The sequence below is a fragment of the Cydia amplana genome, chromosome 14 (genome assembly GCF_948474715.1).
Source record: "Cydia amplana chromosome 14, ilCydAmpl1.1, whole genome shotgun sequence".
NCBI lineage: Eukaryota > Metazoa > Arthropoda > Insecta > Lepidoptera > Tortricidae > Cydia > Cydia amplana.
Window position 1 is genome coordinate 5,367,552 of NC_086082.1, and position 20,076 is coordinate 5,387,627.

Below are 20,076 nucleotides of genomic sequence, written 5' to 3' on the forward strand. Positions count from 1 at the left end.
ATAATTGCAATGCAGTATTTTACCATTTCGTAGCCCTAAATAACAGACAAATAATAAAATAGTCGAAAATTGCTATATCTAAAAGTACCGTCGAACTACGGTTTCGATTTGTATGAATCTCGGAATCACAGATACGATAAGGTATTTTAAGGTGCCTATTTCCGTTCCATTGTTTGCATACGATCGGTCAGCGCTCTTGAACCGTGTCTAATAAAGAACCTAACGTTGTGGCATCGTTCGAAATAGAATAGTGTGCTTAGGTTTGGAATTGGTTAGTTTTTGTTTGTATTAGTTCGATACAGAACTATATTGGAATTTAGAAACCAAAACACAGAATTAATGTTTAATAATATAAGTTTTGGATGTAACACTTTTACTCGTTCTATAGTCTATTTCCTTTGTACAGTCGCCATCAGATATATCGGAGCGGCCAATGAGCTCACAAATATCTGAACACGCCTCTATTGTCAAGGCGTTAGAGTGCGTGTTCAGATGTTTTTGAGCACCTTGGCCGCTCCGATATATCTGATGGCGACTAAACAATACCAGTATCAGACCTAGAAGTACTTGAATGTTCATGCCAACTTTCATGTGATTTCTTCCTCATTTATAAATAAGAAGGTTTATTCGATTGTACGGCGGCACAGAATAAATAATAGTACTAAGTATAGAAGACTCACTCTCTAACAAAACGCGTCTGTCACGATCAGGACAGATATGGCCGCTAGGTGGCGACAGCGCCACGCGCGGCTTATGGCTATAGCATTATAGCCACCAAAATTGGTGTGGAACGGATGTACTTTTAGCTACCTCTAGCAAAGCGACGAAATCGCGGAGTGAGCCACGCCTGACGGCGGCGATTAAGTAGGTTTTTGTAACGCCGGAATAGCAAGTGTCCATTCAGCATTCCCATATTTGGGTAAAGCCATAAGCCGCGCGTGGCGCTGTCGCCACCTAGCGGCCATATCTGTGCTGATCGTAACAGATGCGTTTTGTTAGAGAGTGAGTCTTCTGTACTTAGTACTATTATTTATTCTGTGCCATTATTAACATTCTGTCGCTATTTATTTTTATTTAGCTAAACTGTATTTTACAAATTTACACAAAAATAGTACAAATGGCGGACTTAACGCCTTGAGGCATTTTCTCCCAGTCAACCATTTGATAAATACACACAGAATTGATCGAGAAAAAAAATACTTCACAGTCCAAACACTAAATACCTAACATACTGATATTTTAAAAACGAAAACATCTCTGTGAGTTGTGCAATAGTCAATGGTTAATTCAGCAAATTAGCATTCTACTATCTTGTACAATTTCATTAGTTGTGTAAGAATATGGAGAGTGTACCATAATTTCGATCTAGGATATCAACCTTCGATAGCTCAGTTGGTAGAGCGGTGGACTGTAGAGGTATATCACTGTCATCCATAGGTCACTGGTTCAAATCCGGTTCGAAGGAGTCTTTTTGTTTTTTTTTTTTTCATATTATTTTTTACCTTACTAAAGTATTTTTTTTTTAATAAATATAGTAAGCCTCATAGTAATTAATACATTAAGGTTATTAAGAACTATTATATACTGTGTATATTATTGAAACGCATTCACCACATGTTTGTTTAATAAATTCCAGCATTAAATTAAATGTCATCCACAAACACATAGTCAAAAATGAAAAAAAACTAAAATATATTTAAAAAAAATCGAGAGTATTTTCTTGTCTGACCGGTAAGGACTGATAAAGTTCCCTGCGCAAACATCGCTACGATTATTTTTTATTGATCTTTTGTAATATTTATCACGAAAATAAATAAAAAAAACAAAAAGAACGCTGCGGACAGGATTCGAACCTGTGCGGGTAGAACCCAATGGATTTCAAGTCCATCTCCTTAACCACTCGGACACCGCAGCTGATAAGAAGGTGGCTGAAATATCTCACCGCTTTCAATAAACATTATTTTATGGTGTTGATGGTGTTTACAACACTACAACAAATGACTGTACATCAACAAATCTTTGTAAACAGTAAAATTATTAATACGCTGATAAGTATCCCAAAATACCAGTACACGGTAATAAAGCGAACGTCATGCGCTTTTATTGTAAATCATTGAAAGGTTCGGTATAAGTATTCTGATACCAAACTGCTCCGAATTGAAACGTCTGAAACATCTGACAGTTTTCAAAACAACTGCACATATGTTTATTTTTAACAAAAATATCTAAGATTGAAAAGAGTGTACTTGCGAGCGTTTGGCAAGTCGATACTAGGTGGCGCTGTAACGAGCATGGCCCTAGTTTGGCTACTCGCTACTAGGTGGCGCTGGCAACTTCAAATGAGACAACGTAAAGTATAATTAGGAATTCATGGATACATATATCGGTACAAAAATTGTCAAGCCTTTTGCTTAAAATACACGTATAATAAAACCAATCCACATCGAGGTGCGAACTAAATTATAATTAAAGTTAAATGTTGAAACTATAAGTAATAATAATATGGATAAGTTAATAAAAATTAAAGAAAGTAAAATTTGCACAACCGATTTTTAAATCAAGTAGAATTAACTAATTAAATATAATACTTGCTCTGTTTTAAAGCTTTAACTTTCTGCGTTTGGAAGGGTCTTTCTTTTGTAGGAAGTACGTTTCCGGTATTTATAAGCCTATAACCCGTGTAAGTGCCGGTAAGAGAGGGTGTGATTCTCAAAGGCGAAGTTGCCGTTTGCATTGCATCAATGAACACACTAATAGGCTAAGTGCAACCAAACTCACAATGCAAGAATCGAGACGGGAGTGTAGTTAGTTACCAGTCAGCAAAATTGAATTTTGCCCACCACGGAACAATGTCAGATCCTGCTAGATAATGATTTGATTTTTCCTCGTTGAATCCCTATTGATGACTAAAAATATTGTTATTTTGTTCGATTCCCCCTTTAATTTCTTTTTTTTTGGTACACGATAAAAATCTCAGGGTATACTTACCTATAACTCAGCACCAACTTTGACGTGACATTATGACAATGTGGAAGTGCCATAACAAACGTCATATTATTTTAATAGATATTTGATGTTTAGATTAGTGAAGTTCTCCATAAGCAACTTCAAGAGCCAGTTGGCGAAATGTGTGAAACTGACAATATTTTCTCGCGATGTTGGAGTTCACGTGTAGAGTCTGTGCGTATCTTTTATCTCTTTAGAAATATGTATGTATGATATAAGTTATGAAATGTATGGGCTTCCTTACATTCTACGACTCTCCTGTTTCCACACAGTCTCTACATACGTAACAAATAATTAAATTATGTTCTACAAAAAAAATTACCTAGCGAAATATTGCCTAAGGGTTGAAAAAGACTACCTAGAGTTTCGATTCTACTTGAAACTTTTCCGATGTTCAACATTGTCACGCGACAAGAGAAACCCGATCCGTATTTCACCGCCGTAGATACATCTCGTTTTCTATTCGAGGAAACGAGACTAATATGGCCAGCGGAAAGTGACTGCTACTTGCCATAATTACTTGTCGTTAATTATAGTTAAAGGTTTGACTTGTTTATTAGCTGATTCAGGACATCTGTGGCGATTAGTTAATTTTATTTCCGATGCTTTTGCACGATCTTACCCACATCTTACTCTTCTACATCATGCATCTACTGCATCTTGGTTTACCCTGCCCTATTATCAATTATAATTACCTATACGTAACAGCCTCTGCTGGACAAGCGTTTAAAATCTTTTGTTAGGTAGGTATACGTATTTTTGGGCCACCCTGTATTACTCTAGCCAGATTCTCTAGAATATTACCTTGGATCTTGTTCACTCAGACACCCTATTACATATTAGCTGATGAAAATTTTGGAAGAACGATTAAGTAGGTACATTTTTAAGGGACAAAGTTAATACTAATTAAATTAGCAGTTTTTCACAGGCAGGAAACCCAGCCCGACCTTCACGGTATCAGTTCAATTGTATGAAAGAGCACAAAACACTGCAAAACTAAACTACAAGAAAACTGTCTATTCACTGTTTTTTTCCGTGGTAAACATTGTAAACAAACACTTAAGTTTTTGTGCTGCGCGGAAGGCGAGATTTTTCACAGATAATGGTCACTTATTCGTGTTTTCCATCGGTATGATATTATTTAGATTATACGTAAAATAAGGGCAGTTTTTGTTCGTTATATGACTCACAACTTTAACGTCAAAGAAAAAATAGTTTGTTGCAACAAACATTTTTACTAGTATGTATTTGACAAAATCAGTAGCAAATTATAAAATCTAAACATTTAGGTACTTACCTAACCACAATTTTAAGTATTGACCAGTCACTAAAGTATTAATTTATTAATTTTACTAGAATATTATTCTTGTTTCATTGCCTAACAATGGGTCTTTGTTTGTTATTAATTTAGTGTTACTTAACACTAAATTTAAGCATCCTTTCACTGGTTAACTTAACAGATAACTTAAACACTTTCTACAAGCAATGTTCTAACTTGTAGGAATAAATCTGTCATAATATTAAGCCTAAGACGTGTTCGCCATTACCAACACAAACAACAGCCAATAGTTTAAAACGTTTCTCATGACTTTAGCTTTTACTGCTGTAACATTGCTAGGCGTTAGTAGAGACAAATCGTAATAAAGACTGTCAATATCCATGTAAAGTTGCGTTTCTTTATCCATCTATACACTAATAAGTATGTATACAGAAACTGAAAACCAGTGTTGTAGTGTAGACACTTAGCAGAAGCAGTCTTGCAGCTTGCAGCACATATTATTGTTCGTTTTTAGCATTAGAAAAAGACTACGCGATCTTGACGTGTCTTTTAATTGAAAAATGCTTTTTTAAAATCAGTAACTATTATTTATGAAAGCGAAATAAAGTAAGTAAGTACCTAAATAATCGTATATGATTCATAATTGTTACATATTTGCCGTGACTTATTTTTCAAAAATGTTTTTCAATAAAAAGACACGTAAAGATTGTTTAACTTATTTCTACTGCTAAAAAAAAACGAACTATAGCTAAGCGCTGTCTTTATTTCTCATATTAATTTCCTGTAATTAAAATAAGTACATTTAATTGTATCAATACTGTTTATATGCGCCCTGTTTAATGTACACATTTGTAGAACATTTCCTGGTTTATATCATTCTCGTTTACTTCATACGTATGGAGACCACCTGTCTTTAATTCACTGGTCTCCGATGTGAGTAATAAAAGTGTACAACATAAACTTTAGTAGATACGACTCAGTAAAGGACAGACGGACGGACGTTAAAACAAAAGTGGGTAAGGTTAGGTCGTAAAAGGTGCATTAGAGTCGCTTACGAAACGTAAACAGTTCAGCGTACAGGCGGTGGCTAAAGTGCTGCCATTTTTAGTTCATACGTGTATAAAAAATTAAAAAAAATTATACCTGATACGTGTATGAAAATACCTACTTACCTTTTTCGTGTTACCTCATTTCCACGCATATTCGTTTATAATGAAAGTCTATGCGTTCCCAAGGTAGTCTAAGTAAATATTCTTTTAATTTAATTAAACTTTCTTTTAGTTATAAAGAAAGTTTAATTTATACTTACCATAACATTAATTTGCAGATCGCCTGAAAAGATGATACCTCAGGTCAAACTTTTACCGTTTACAACACTGCTGGCAAATTCTGTTCCCGTCATTTGTTTGAATGTAGTTTTATCAAAAATATCGCTAACAAATAAAACTGTACCACTTGTGTGCTCACATTTACTTTGTACAAATCGTATGTATAAAAATTTAAGGATCATACTAACAGACGAGGTGGTTATATCCTCCACTTTTACCATCGACCGTTTTATAGTTACTGCGTGAAGGTAATTTAAAAAGTTACTAACCCACAGACAATAAACATAGACCTTTTAAAAACGAAAGTGAATAGATAACGAATAAACATTTCTAAAATAGTTTGAAAGCTTTAAGTATTTTAGCGTCGTGATAAAATGCGTTTTGAGGTAGGTTTTTGTTTGCAAAGGATAATAAATCAATAAACGATAAGTTGTTAAAGTTATCGCAGCGGTGGCAATGTTGAATGAGGTGAGTGGTTAGGCGCCATTTTTTTTCGGATCCTGTCGGGATTATGACGTCATAGAAGCACGTGCCTGCTGGTCTTTAAAATTTAACAGTATTTCTTAGTGTAAGGCCTGAGTGGACGCTCGAAGCGGAGCGTTCGGCGGGGCGTGCAGTGTGGCGTCGGGCTCACAAGTGATTTGAGCAGCGTGCACTAAGGCCGCTCCTATACGTTTGCATTTGTTTAACATGCACGGCGCACGCCCCGTCCCGCTGCACGCCCAACTCGAGCGTTCACTCAGGCCTTACACTTAATGGTAAATGGCAATACAAAGAACCACCAAAAGGTACGGTAACTTTGCATCGACTTGGCAGAGACCTGGTATGAGACCGCCATATTTGACAGCCCGTGGGCCCGATTCGGATTTTGAAATAGATATCTATAAGATATCTTTTAGACATCACCAATATACGATAAAGATATTTTTAGGATCTAACCTGTCAAATTTGACATTTGCACGATTCTGGAGATACTCTTGAACGATTTCCACAAGATATGACTTAGAGATCCAATTCACATCTAATAGATATCTAACTCTATCTAACGTAAAAGTGACATTGGTTGCCCGAATTGAGCTGCAAAAGAGAACTAGTAGAAATCTAAACTATAACGTATCTGGAATGGATCTAGTACGTGTCGTCTCTTGTGAATATGTTGAAGTTCGAATACGGCAGCGTGCCGTGAAAACATAGCATGGTTGGACACACATCGTCGAGAACCTAGAAATTTAGATGTAGGCCTCTCACCAGTTTCCCGAACCGACTGTAGGTACTCGCATTGCGTCATCAATTTCAGCGTTGCGATCTTAAACAACACGCAGTTTATTATCATTGTTTCCGTTTTACGGAGGCGTCAGTTTCGCACACGCTTCACATTGTTTTCTATGAAAAACGACCCAACTTCTTAAGAATTACTAGGCGCTTACGACCTTGTATCTATTAAGCGTAGTGCGTACAGAAAAGGACATAACTGGAAAAGAGTTTCCAACGCGTTTAGCCATTTCTACACTGGGCACTGTGTACAGAAAAGACATGTTTATAGGAATGGCCCGGCGCTTACGACCTTTTGTAAGGAGATGGCTGTGTGCGTATTGACAGGTTTCCACTTTCCTTCCTGCCTACGTGAACGCGTATGCGCACGCGCGCTTCCCGAAAACAATCGCCTGTCGTCACATCGGTGTCCGATGGACGGTTGACGATGAGACTGTATTTTTATTTTAGTGTTCCGTAAAAAACTTTGTTCGCGGAACACTTATGGGATCACTTCGGTCTAGCAAATCAGTTAATTGTTATTGTCTTTGCTGGTAGTAGTAGGTGCTTATACCTACTATGTTTAGGAATGTCAGTTTTTTATAAACATTTGTACAAAATATGGGCCTCGAAGTAGTACCTAACCTAACTGAGGATGCGACCAACAGAATAAACGCTAAGATGGGTAAGCCTTTAGACTCTTTAGAGGGTAATTCTCAAGTAATATGTCTGCGGTTAGACCGCGACCCATGTATTTTCTTACAAAATGTATGAAACGAGTCATGGAAATTAGACGCAACCACAGACTTATTCTCACAGAGAATGACCCTAGAGAGAAAACCGTAAATGTAAAGGAAATGTAACAAATAAAGAAAAGAATAAGAAACCGGCCAAGTGCGAGTCGGACTCGCGCACGGAGAGTTCCGCACCATCAACAAAAAATAGAGCAAAACAAGCAAAAAAACGGTCACCTATCCAAGTACTGACCCCGCCCGACGTTGCTTAACTTCGGTCAAAAATCACGTTTGTTGTATGGGAGCCCCACTTAAATCTTTATTTTATTCTGTTTTTAGTATTTGTTGTTATAGCGGCGACAGAAATACATCATCTGTGAAAATTTCAACTGTCTAGCTATCACGGTTCGTGAGATACAGCCTGGTGACAGACGGACGGACGGACAGCGGAGTCTTAGTAATAGGGTCCCGTTTTTACCCTTTGGGTACGGAACCCTAAAAATTAGCGCATCTTGGTAGCTTCGGTTGGTAGAGTGGAGAGTTGGTATCCCGTACTTAGACACGAGTTCAAATCTTGCACGAGGTATTGAATTTTTCGTTTTTCCTTTATTTCAAAGATTGCGGTATCATTTAACAGATATATGTCTCTCATGTCTCTGTCTCTAGTGTCTCTGCTTTACACAAATAAATATTAATTGAAGATAAAAATATTAAGTAATTCAGGATCAAGTAAAATTGGATAAATGCTGTTCGCTTATGTTGTGAAAAGACGTCATTCAAGATAATTAATATGCAATCTATAAATAACCGTCTATAAAAAGCATTGGTTCGAGAATAAACAAGTGCATTAAGTTAATCGGTTTGTTTGTTAACCTAATTAACAATGCACTATCTCAATGTGAGTCATTTACGGGTTAACATAACACGATAAGCTAATCATTGGTGATAACATTGATTTTAAGTATGTAACTATTACAGCTATTTGTTTGAACCACTTCAGTTGGTTGTTTTAGAATTTGCGGACAATCTTTTTTACACGACTGCCCCAAAAAAAGAGTGTATTGTTTTCAGGGTTCATGTTTGTATGTGGGTATGTAAGTTTCTTTGTTACACCATAACAGCTAAGTGCCTGAACCGATTTAGGTGTTTGAGATATCATTGGAATCCTTATGTCATCCCGAGTAACATAGGCTATGTGACGTCATCACAAAACCAATATGGCGGATTATGCACTGCAAATTGTGCAACCGAAACAAAAATAAACCTTATAAACCTATCGAGTTGGGTATTAAAATAAAGGATTTTGAAAGACGATTCTAAAACTGTACACAAAATATGGTTTAAACTATTCATTTGGTAGGACAAGCTTTTACAAAATATAAGTATAACGCAAAGATAAATGAATTGTCTAAATCTATTGAATGGGATATTAAAAGAAAGGATTTTTTAAGGCGATCATACGAATATATATAAGTTATATGTTTAATTGTATCGTTGTAGAGAAAATACGAAATGTTCTACATCGCGCTAATGACATTTCTCTTTGCAGCTATACAGACAACGTCATACGTGGCGCTTACGTTATTTTCAATTGCGAAAGTGTCAAATACGAAAGGAACGGTTTGAACGATTTTGAAAGAAAGTTTGTATGAAACATCCTTTTTTGTTACCAGATTTCCTTACACATTTGGTAACAAAAAAGGAATGTTTCATATAAACATTCTTGGACATTTTGGAAAATATGGTGGAAATTGTTCAGCTTCATGTACTTTACCAGCATACCAATTTTTATAGAAATTTAAGATGTGATCGAAATTTACAAATTATTTGAGAAATGCTCAGGTACTCTGAATAAACATATTGTGCTGTTTATTATAAGATTTAACTTGAGACTTTGAATAGAATGTAACAGTTTTCTATGGAAAATGGCTCTTTCGAAAAAAACAAGTAGGGCACGTAAAGCTATCGATAAGCGTATGAATGAATCGCCGCGTTCATGCAAAAATAGGCTACACAGCGTGAAAGAAAACATGTCTAAACATTATTCTTAACTGTCTAACGAACAAAAGCAGAGTATTTCCAAAAAATCTGCCCAAAATAGGTATTCCCTAGTAAGGCGTGGAATAGACAACCAAACAGAAGCAAGATTAGCTACAAATCGCTCACAAATGTCACAAAGACGACAAGAGGAATCCTTGTCTGCGCGTTCTAAGAGGCTGACTCAGAAGAGCCTACACGCTTCATTAATGCGTGAGCATGAGTCTCCCAAATCTCGTGATAAGCGTTTGGCACAGAAGCGAGAGTATGCTTCAATGATGAGGGAGATAGAGTCTCATGCTGCACACGAGGCAAGACTTACTCAGATGCGTGAACACGCATCACTTGTCCGGGACCTAGAGTCTCCCACAGCACGTGACACGAGGTTGACGCAAAGCCGCGAGTACTCGGCGTCAGGACGTTCACAAGAGATACCTTCTTCTCATGAAGAAAGTCTCTCAGGTATGCGACACTATTACCATGACTGTAGAAGGCAGGTCTTTGATGATGATTTTAATTTTTCCCGACAAATTTTGCAAATTCCGGAGCACACGTGCTACTCTTGTGAAACAATATTTTACGAGATGCAAAGACTGGGAGCTTAAGACAGATGGGCTCTTCCTGCAACTTCCCCGAGTATTTTAAAAACGAAAGCCGAAGGCCGAACTCCGCATAGGGTCGACGCTCCGAAGCGTAAGGCAGGTGTGTGCTTCCTGTAAATTCCCCTAGTTTCTTAATTGCGAAGGCCGAAGGCCGAGCACGCGTAGGGCCGAAGGCCGAGCACGCGTAGGGCCGAAGGCCCGGAGCGTAAGAAAGGCGGACGCTTTTTGCAGTTTCCCCGTTTCTTAATTGTAAATACCGAAGGCCGAGCTTCGCGTAGGGCCGAAGGCCCGGAGCGTAAGAGAGGTGCATGCTTTCTGCAACTTCCCCAAGTATCTTAATTGCGAAGGCCGAAGGTTCGCGTAGGGCCGAAGGCCCGGAGCCTAAGAAAGGTGCACGTTTTTTGCAGCTTCCCCAAGAATCTTAATTGCGAAGGCCGAATGCCGACCTTCGCGTAGGGCCGAAGGCCCAGAGCGTAAGAAAGGTGCACGCTTTCTGTAGCTTCCCCAAGAATCTTAATTGCGAAGGCCGAAGGCCGAGCTTCGCGTAGGGCCGAAGGCCCGGAGCGAAAGAAAGGTGCACGCTTTCTGCAGCTCGAAGTATCTTAATTGCGAAGGCCGAAGGCCGAGCTTCGCGTAGAACCGAAGGCCCGGAGCGTAAGAAAGGTGCACGCTTTCTGCAGCTTTTCCAAGTTTCTTAATTGCGAAGGCCGAAGGCCGACCTTCGCGTAGGGCCAAAGGCCCAGAGCATAAGAAAGGTGCACGCTTTCTGTAGCTTCCCCAAGATTCTTAATTGCAAAGGCCGAAGGCCGAGCTTCACGTAGGGCCGAAGGCCGGGAACGTAAGAAAGGTGCATGCTTTCTGCAGCTTCCCTAAGTATCTTAATTGCGAAGGCCGAAAGCCAACTAATGGGAAATAATTATGTAGTTGCAGAGATATTAAGCCATAGCACTTTTCAATACGTCTGGTTTTTGGGTCCGACCTATTTAGGTTTTTAAGCACGTTTTATGCTAACATAATATCAAATATCAACATGATGAAAGCTCCTTGAAGCAACTTAAGTATAAAAATGTGGTTGGTTTGTATGGTCACTAAAATGTATAAAATAAAATAAATTAATTAAAAATTAAAAAACACGACTGCAGTTTAAAAGCGAACTGAAAAGCTAAAAATAATTTTTAGTTATGTTAGGTACTCAACTTAATGAATGTAAAATATAATATATAAGTGTTCTGTCAGGGTCGTAAACAGCAAACGGAAAAGTTTAGGCTCATTTAGGATCGTGACTGTACCTGTATATTTTATTTCGATGCAGTCGGGGACCTGTGAATGGGAAAAATTCAATATATCAAGGTCCCCGACTGCAATCGAAATAAAATATGCAGGTACAGTCACGATCCTAAATGAGCCTAAACTTTTCCGTTTGCTGTTTACGACCCTGACAGAACACTTATATATTATATTTTACATTCATTAAGTTGAGTACCTAACATAACTAAAAATTATTTTTAGCTTTTCAGTTCGCTTTTAAACTGCAGTCGTGTTTTTTAATTTTTAATTAATTTATTTTATTGTTCAGAGTAGAGACATCTACGAAATTAGGTAGGCAGGTATATGTTACATTAAATACCAATCGAATAATGTATAGTGTTCGATACTGTCCAACCAGTTGAAGATAATACATGCTCCCAAGTTTAACATGCAGCTAAAGTTTAAATGGAAGATAAAAGATAAATTACGTACTGGTTACATGCTTCATTTAAACCAAATGATTCACAATGTGAGTAGAGTATGTAAATTCCCAATTATTGTACAATATGACAGTGGTTAAAGATACTCATCCTATAATGGTAAAAACCTATTTCTATTGTAAACAAACATACATATAGGCTCATACTTTTAAAAACATTACGTTAACAGTGTTGTTTCAACCATAGATGACGAGACTTAAGTACTATAAAGACTTAAATTAAGTAAAATTGCCACACTTCATAAGTAAAAACGTAAAAATAGAACAGGTAACTAGTAATAAATAAGATTAAACTCTGACGTTATCTATTACATCCATGGTAGGTAACATTAAAACTGTTGTTAACAGGTAGAGAGAGAGAGGAACCTGTTCCAATAATAGCCAATTAATAGAGGGTGCCAAATGCCAAGAAAGCACCTGCCGCGTCTATTTCCAATGAGCCCGTGAGCTTAATGGTCTGAAAGCCATCTTGGGTAGTTCTTTACAACTTCATCTGTGTTCTGAATATAATTGTGAAACGGCCGGGAACGATCTAGCACGCTTGGATTTTGGGATGTAATCCCAGAAACCGGCACACATGAATTACCTAACAATAAATACATACAGCCCTTGGCTGTATGAGGTTAGTGAATCGCAGAAGGGCGTTTTTTTTGTTGTCCCCTACACTTTTTTTTTCAAATTTGGGATTTTTTATGTTATTTCTACTCAGAATCACGAGTTCTATCCTAATAGGAGAAAAAAAGTGTCCCAAAATTTTCATACATTATTCGATCTTTCCATTCCGCGACCGCCATACAAAGTCTATGAAAAATGGTGACGTACCTAATGGAAATAAAAACCTTAGGACACTTTTTTTCTCCTATTAGGATAGAAAGAGCTCGTGATTCTTAGTAGAAATAACATAAAAAATCCCAAATTTGAAAAAAAAAAGTGTATAGGGACACAAAAAAAAAAGCGGCCAAGTGCGAGTCGGACTCGCCCATGAAGGGTTCCGTATTTAGGCGATTTATGACGTATAAAAAAAAAAACTACTTACTAGATCTCGTTCAAACCAATTTTCGGTGGAAGTTTACATGGTAATGTACATCATATATTTTTTTTAGTATTATCATTCTCTTATTTTAGAAGTTACAGGGGGGGGGACACACATTTTACCACTTTGGAAGTGTCTCTCGCGCAAACTATTCAGTTTAGAAAAAAATGATATTAGAAACCTCAATATCATTTTTGAAGACCTATCCATAGATACCCCACACGTATGGGTTTGATGAAAAAAAATTTTTTGAGTTTCAGTTCGAAGTATGGGGAACCCCAAACATTTATTGTTTTTTTTCTATTTTTGTGTGAAAATCTTAATGCGGTTCACAGAATACATCTACTTACCAAGTTTCAACAGTATAGTTCTTATAGTTTCGGAGAAAAGTGGCTGTGACATACGGACGGACAGACAGACGGACAGACAGACGGACAGACAGACGGACAGACAGACAGACATGACGAATCTATAAGGGTTCCGTTTTTTGCCATTTGGCTACGGAACCCTAAAAACGCCCAAAAACAACCCTAGCAAGTAAATAAAGAGGATATTCCCTATATTCGAATGTAATGCAGTTAATGATTATAGTACGAGTCGTAGTGCGTTCTGTGTTTGTTGTATTCTGACCTACATTTACATAACTGTATTTTTCTAAAGGTAATACTTTATATAGTTTATACGTATTAATTACAAAGTTTGTTTCTTTTGTACCCTAGGGGTGTGGAGAGTTACCACTTGTCACTTGTACCTTGACATAAAATAATCTTCGTACGGACCTACGTGATGTGAACTGATGTGTTAATTATTTGCTTACCACATAATTATGTCACTATATTTGTAACCAGCAGTTTGTTTTATAGAAACAACCGTAATCAAAATATAAAGGCAATATGTAAGAAAATGTATTGATGTTTTACACTACTAACTCAAAATAAAAGATGAAGGTACTTACCTATACTTTTACCAAGCCGCATTATATACTAACCAAACTATCGATTCTTATAACTTATCTAGTCTTTATTTAACTTGTCGTAATACTCTTTTAGTAGCATTATAAATATGACGTTAAAAGATATGTCAAATATGTAACAAAGTGATAAAGTAACATACCTAAGTATGTAACCTATCAACAATGTGCGTACAGAAAAAATAATTAAGAGGTTTGTTCTATTGTCTGACTGAAGGTACCACTTAACTACATAATACTGGTATACGAGCTTACTTATACAAACCATTTTACTTGCAAATAGCTACTCACAATGTCATTCCGAACTTGTTACCTCTGATGAGTATGGATATTATGGAATATATTGTCCAAAATAAGTCGATGACATTTGCCTCAAGAACTGAGTTAAGGCCAGCAAGTTTGACTTAGTAAATAAAAGAATACGTGACAAAATGCGTATTTTTGATATCATTAAGTCAGGTTTTACGAGTAATCAACCCACATAGACTGCGATAAATTGAACAAAACGTTAGTGAATTGTCTTAACGGGTTTTATAATTTTTGGCGCTAATTTTGCTGAATCCCAATTAAGGGAAACCAGTTCAAGAGTCATTTGTACATAATGTTAGGTGCCAGTAATTTACAAATTAAGATAATCTGTTTAAGATCATCGATAATTAAAGTTATACAACTGATAATCGCTTAAGTTTTGCTTGATTGGAAGGAAAAATAGTTTTGAATTGCAATTGCAATTTGAATAGATTACGATTAGTGCAAGTTTAGGTTGAGTTCAGATGTACAACTTGCTGCTACTGCAAGTAGCAAATGTACGAACTTGCAGTACCTAATTAGGTACTAATACTACTAATGAACTTGCGTGTTTTCGTATGGGTAGGTACGCCCATACGAAAGAACCACTGGGTTCCCAACCTTTTACATCATCCAACTAGGACGTTATCAGGTTACAGAAGAAACAGGTCAGAACATAATACGAAACGTTCGTTGTGTTTCTTAAATTTTTTTCAAAGCCAAGAGTGAAATCCTGATAGGCCAGCCGGCCTAGCCAAGGTTACAATAGTTATCGCTTCGACAGCGAAGCGCTGGTGGCCTAGCGGTAAGAGCGTGCGACTTGCAATCCGGAGGTCGCGGGTTCGAACCCCGGCTCGTACCAATGAGTTTTTCGGAACTTATGTACGAAATATCATTTGATATTTACCAGTCGCTTTTCGGTGAAGGAAAACATCGTGAGGAAACCGGACTAATCCCAATACGGGCCTAGTTTACCCTCTGGGTTGGAAGGTCAGATGGCAGTCGCTTTCGTAAAACTAGTGCCCACGCCAATTACTGGGATTAGTTGCCAAGCGGACCCCAGGCTCCCATGAGCCGTGGCAAAATGCCGGGACAACGCGAGGAAGATGATGGTGTCAGTTGCGTTTCGATCGCTACGGAGCGTAAAGCCACGTAAAGCGATTGGCATATTGGCTACGCGGCCAGTATCTGTATGGATCATAAATTCAGATCTTAAGGAACGATAATGATAGGATGATGTGATGAAGATAAAATAGGAGCATCATATCATTTTGAACTTGAAGCCTAAAGAACAGTGTAATTGAAAAGAGTGTAAACCATCATCATAATTTCACGTTATTAGTAGTTACACGTTTTATCGTAAACCGTCTTTGTCATGCAAACTTTATTCCAAGGATTCAGTTATACACCGTAATTGCAAACGACACTTTAAGTGTAGGCTGTCCGTTGCAATTTTGTATCAATTTTGCATATTTAAGAGCATTTAAATCGCATGTAAATATTTCAAAACGTGTCGAACGTAATGGTCGTGCAAATGAGTTGTATGCTGGAATGTAAGAGTGAATCGATTCGTCGGAAGCACGCTCGATCGCCGCCGTATTGGTATCTTGGCGATAAATTACGTTTCTTGAATACTTTTGAGACGTTTACAGAGGGCCTACCGCGAACCACGTTCGACGTGTTGCCTCTCTGTCGCACTTGTGAATTTGTACGTAAGTGTGACAGGGAGGCAACACGTCGAACGTGGTTCGCGGTAGGCCCTCAGGTTCCGCATCATTGTGTCTACATGCTGTCAAGTTATGGTAATAAAGTGGCATTTAGATTTCTATAAAATTTGGTGAATCGATATATTCGATAGTTCCCTATTTTAGTACATACTGATAACCGATTATGTGGTTTGCTCGAGTGCAACCCTATACGGTCGGTGTCGATGGGAAGACTACGATTGGCGCGGCTCTAACTGTCAGTGTGGATCGACCGCCATTACGGCGTAGGAGTGTGGTTTACCTAAGCTATGCCTGTTTTCCATGTTTTTATGTATTAAATCCTTTATTTAATGATGTATGGTGTTTTCTCGTCTAATAATACCTAATAAGCGCAACCGCACCGTACCGTACCTATGCTATAAAATATCTTCCACTGGATTAGGACAACGTATAATGTATGGTAGATTATTCCACCGACAAGAGTAAAGCTCTTAAGTTATGATGATGATGATAATGTAGCCCAACGGAAAATGACGTATTTTTTTTTTGTCCCAAATTGGGATTTCATATTTATTCCGAGCAGAGATTGAAGCTCTTTAAACTATTCAAATGTAACGAAAAAGGAAATCGATAGTAAATAATAATCGACCCATATAATACATCACTCAATATTACGGCCAAGTACCTAAACGATTCTACTCGATTCAAAGTACCTGAGCGATGAAGTCATGAAGCGCACGAGATTATATATTGACTTTCGTTTTCAACAACAGTTTCAATTTGTTTCATCTGCATCGCCAATACGGTGAAGGGAACAATGAGATGGCTCGTGTCTTTGATTTGCTTCTTTTATACCTACAATAAGCGGTGTCGTTTTTTCCGTCGCTGTATCTGTCAATTTCCTTGATAAAATGAGTGACGTTCGCCGCCGCATTACTGGCTTGATTATGACGTCCATTCCGTCACTCGTCAGCTGCAGTTGACATCCAAACGTCACCTTCAGAATCGTACATGTAAGTTAATTCTACACTGTCTTAGTAAACAACGGGGTGTGATAGCGCCAACATAAAAGGCTCCTATATGATGAATAGTGGCGTCTCAAACTTTGTCGCTGTCAATTCGGTCCAGGAGTATTAGTATTATTTTTTCTATTTATTAGGTTTGTTACAGAATAAGTAATAGTTTTACATCCAGTCCAACTGATACTGACTAAGTACATCTATACAATTCTAAACAGATATTTGCATCAACCTTATCCAGTCAGATAACAAAGACAAGGCACCTTTTAGATCTCGGTTGCTGTTACGTAGTTGTCCAAATATGTATTGAAGTGTCCACTCCAGATAATGAATGGTTTTTGGAAACCTGATAACAATGTCTGATAAGATTACGCAAACATATTGTTTTCTGTGGGGTACTTACATTGTTTAAAGGTAATTGGTATTTCTAAAGCTTGTTGATGACTATTGACTGTCTCTTGCAGACGGTATTGTCTTGAATTTGTAAATGTCAGATGCTGTAATGGAAGTAATTTTTAGGAACATACTTTTAAGAGCAACAGAGCATTTCGAATTGCTCTTTAGTTAAGTGTAAGATGACTCAGAGTTTACATACTAGCACTTAGGAAACTAATTCTATATGTATGTACAATCGACCATGGTGCCTCCATAGCGTGGCGTGTAGACTGGATAACTAAGATTTTCGTCATCATGTCCTAGAACACTGACAAAAAAAAACATTTTTTGTTTATAACGGCCTCCTAGCCTTGTTGGTAGAGAAGAGACCCTGCCTATACATAGCAGGAGGGTTCAAATCCTGGTAAGGGCATTTATTTGTGTGTTCATCACAGATACTCGTATTTGTCCCTGAGCTATGGATGTTTTCTATGTATCTAAGTATTTATTACATTTATTTTAATTTAAAATAGTTTAATTTTTAATTTTAGTTTTAATTTTAGTTTTTAATTTTAGATAGTATATATGGTGTTTGTTATGTTCGAGTAGAAAATTAGAACTTTATTTTTGATATGATTAAAAATAAATGTGTTATTAAAAAAAAAGAACTTAGTACCCACAACACAAGCCTTATTGAGCTTACTGTGCGTGGGGGTGGGGCTATGTCGATTTGTGTAAGATTATCCCATAATATTTATTTATTCTACGAAGGTTATAATTGGTAAAACATAAAAGAACCTAATAAGAATCATCAGAAAGCTGGACGTCAGTGGAAAAGAGCTCTATGTACTTCATTAAAGCTGAAATGCATGGACTTCACACTAAACTAAACGCATGTTTTTCTGGTAAAAACACAGGCTTCCGGGTCAATTATTGCTATAGTTATTGTAACAATGTATAATTCATTTTTTCCGAACTCCGCTCCTCAAATTTAATAGTCATCCGATTAAATCTAATCAGGAAGCCGAAAAAACTAATCATTACTTAAACACCATCTAAGACCTTTGTTTTGGCCACTTTGGCACAAAGAAAAACCGTGTACAACACGCCTTATTACATATACTAAGTAATATAATCCTTATGTCGTAGGTAACAAGAACGAAATTTATGGTTTCAAAAAACATAACTTAGTTTTGCATTCTAGTAATTTTAATTTATATCACCTTAAGGTTGAGATTATAAGTTTTAAAGTGTATTTGGCGGTAATTGAATCATCTGCAAGTTGAAATGTCAAAAGCACCTGCGTTCTGCGTGTTTAGGGCTCATGCAGAACGTTCCGATAGTGATCCTTCTGAGAACGTCGTGACTAACTTCATTGTTATAAAGTACCATTATGAGATTAGTTTAATTTGCTTTGTTTAGTTAATTTGCTTATGGCGTAGTATCTAGACGATGATTTTTTTGTCGATTTCAGGGTTGATCCGGTCAAGTCAAGTCGTCTATTACGACTTACATGTTTGTTGTTTGGCTCGCTTTAAACATAGTTTTGATCCATATAAAAAAGCAAAAAGTAACATCAATACCCACTTTATCTTTTTTTGCGGTCCCTATAAGTTACATACCTATTAACTTTTCATTTGTCAAGTCGTACTAGGCCGGGCAACGAACAATTTTTGACTTCGTAACTTTATTTGGACTAGTTAGGAGGTGAACATATCAAAAGTCCCCGGGCCCTAGCCCTTGAGCAGAGGGGGAAAAAAAGGGGTTTAAAGGTCCCATTTTCCCTGTATACTTTCTTGTTGCTTGGCCTATACTTTACACTTGACCGATTCATTTCTTTGCATTATTGACATCTCTCTGTTTTGTATCGTAGATACAATTCATTGTGCACCTGTATCGGTATCTCACCGTAATTCGGCACTTGATTCATCGTATTTTCATCACTCAAATAACAGTAATTATTATGAAATGCTAAAAGCTTTTACGATAATATCTACAGTTGTAAGTGAACGGCCAAATGTCAATGACACAGCACTTTCTGAATCCCGACGTGACATTGAGAGCAGGTACTCTGTATTGTATTGAATGTATTGTGTTGGGAGTGATTTAGCAAACAAGTAGGCCTAAATTAATTTTAATGAATGCAAAGATGAATAGAATATTTAATTGATGTAGAGAGTTAATATTAGTAATGTTTTAATTTTTCTTTTTGTTGGAGGTCAAACACTATTAAACAAATCTTGCAAAAAATTTAGTAGATAGTAAGGAAAGAAGCATCTGGTAACAATAAATTAATGTCTGTTATTATAATGGTGCCTGTTGAAAGCCGTTTTACAATTTTTTTTAGTTCATTTCCACATCAAGAATAATTTGGTCTACAAATCTCCTAACAGAAACGTATGAATGATGGAAAGAATATTTGGTGCCCCCAATTTTAGATTAGGTAAATATATACCTACCTAAATAATAAGTTACTAAAGATTAAAATAGTTTACATATTTCCTTAATGATACTTACATCGCAAATAACATTTTCGTTGGGGCCATCTTGTAAGTGTCAGGTACTTGTGACAGGTAGTCCCGTTCCTCTGCGAGAACAAAATAATTATATTAGAAACTAATTAAGTTCAATTGACCTTACAAAAAACCAATTGCATTGCATGAACTTCATTTCTGTCCCTCATCTATCTTTTTAATTAAAC

General features: G+C 37.0%; 2 non-coding genes across 2 annotated transcripts; one reads left to right on the forward strand and one right to left on the reverse strand.

Moving 5' to 3' along the window:
• Window positions 1–1,377: 1,377 nt before the first annotated feature.
• On the forward strand, window positions 1,378–1,465 carry Trnay-gua (transfer RNA tyrosine (anticodon GUA)). The gene is given in 2 exon segments: window positions 1,378–1,414; window positions 1,430–1,465. It is a non-coding gene; the product is annotated as a tRNA-Tyr (tRNA).
• Window positions 1,466–1,832: 367 nt separating this feature from the next.
• On the reverse strand, window positions 1,833–1,914 carry Trnas-uga (transfer RNA serine (anticodon UGA)). Its single transcript has one exon. It is a non-coding gene; the product is annotated as a tRNA-Ser (tRNA).
• Window positions 1,915–20,076: the final 18,162 nt, after the last annotated feature.